This window comes from Mandrillus leucophaeus, unplaced genomic scaffold (genome assembly GCF_000951045.1).
Source record: "Mandrillus leucophaeus isolate KB7577 unplaced genomic scaffold, Mleu.le_1.0 Scaffold7, whole genome shotgun sequence".
Lineage (NCBI taxonomy): Eukaryota > Metazoa > Chordata > Mammalia > Primates > Cercopithecidae > Mandrillus > Mandrillus leucophaeus.
Window position 1 is genome coordinate 7,737,515 of NW_012107585.1, and position 1,721 is coordinate 7,739,235.

A 1,721-nucleotide genomic window follows, 5' to 3' on the forward strand; every position below is an offset into this window, starting at 1 on the left:
AAAAAAAAAAAAAAAAAAAAGCCACACCTGATCTGTCTACCCCAAGGCCTGGGTTCCAGCAGGGACATGTTTTTGGCTTCCCTGTCTCTGAGGGGGCTCTGGATTGTGGCAGGGACTCAGGGGCGTTAGTGCATGGGTGGACTGCAACCTCGGCTTGACTTGTCTTAATGGCCTCTAGTGACTTACATGGTCGGGCTGGAACTGGACCTTTCCCAGGGCCATGACCCTTTCGGCCCAAACTGCTTCCCCCAAGCTGACTTCCCCACCTGTGTCCAGCCTCTCCTGGCCCTGGGCTAGCCCCTAAAGAGAGCTGGCAGGGGTGGGGGTATTGTGTCAGCGGGTCTAGGCCAAGCTGCACTGCGTGGATCGGCTACAGGCAGATGCTCTCTCCTGTTTGTTCTGTCTGACTCTCCTTCCTACCCGTTCCTTTTTAACATGTTCCAGTGTTTTTACCAGAATTGGCTGCTCAGCTAAATAAACTCCTGATATGGAAAGTTCAGCTTGACAAAACACAAATCATAGAGGCCTTGTTTGCTTAAGGGAAAAAAAAATGCCTGAGCTGGCACACGTTCCCGCGCTTCCTTTCTGCCCTCTCTGCGTGTCTGTTCCCAGCTCTCGCTCTCTGGATCGGCATCCCTCCCTCCTTTCTCTAAGGCTTCTGCCTTTTCCCCCTGCCTCCCTTGTCTCCACCCGCCTAGATCACTGTCTCTCAGTCATTCTGCGGAACTTCCTCTGTGTCTCTCACTGGAGTGCCCTAACTTCCTCTCCCACCTCCCTTCATCAAGGAGCAGTCTCATGCCCAGGAGCTACAAATGTAGCTTTGCAGGCATTGATTGAGCTGTGCTGGGCCCTAGGCAGCAATGACTCAAACTTGACACTTAACCCCCAGGCAGGTAAGTGAGCCCCAGTGCTTTCCGATGCCGACGACAGTTTGGAATTAGGGGATACAGACATTCTGATGGCAAGGGTCAGGGAATCTCCTAGGACACTGGAGGAATACCAGGCCTGGGGATAAGCAGCTTGTTTTTCGTTTTTGACACAAAGGAGTGGCTGGAGGTTTCTGAGCCAAGGTTCTGCTGGACTGGGGATGGTGTTGCCAATGAATAGCATGGATTGGAAAAGACCAGACTGGAGGTGGGAGCTGGGCAACTAGGGAACTGGAACAATAGGCCAAGCAGGGGCCAGCAGTTGGCAACATGGCCTATGTGCCCCCAGGGAATGCGAAGGCGGTCAGTAGGCAGGGAAGTGGGGTGGGGAAGGGGTCAGCTGGGGGAGGTAGGCAGAGAAGGCTCAGGTCCAAGCTCCAGTCCATGCCATGGCAACAAGTGTCACAGAGGTCCCTGGTGGGGCCGAGGATGGATTGCAGACCCTAAGGGCCAAGTCCAGCTTCTCTCTTTCACTCCTCTGGGTGAAGAAGGTATGTTTCCTCCAGAGCCTCAGATTAGACATCCATTGACCTTGTCTATCCAGTTCTGTTTCCCTCTTCTTCCCATAGGGGTCGCCCTCCGTCCCCCGGTCCTTAAGTGGGGCGGGCACCGCTCCCAGGATGGTCATATGAGCCAGTCCTAGCCAATCACCATGGTCCCGCCTCCTGGCTACCACAATTGGCTCAGAGACGAGCACGTGGCCCATAGTGGCCCAATGAGAGTCATCCCTGAGTGGAAACTGGTGGGAAAGAATTCTGCTGGAACATCTGGAGTTGCTCAAACGGAGTGCCTGCA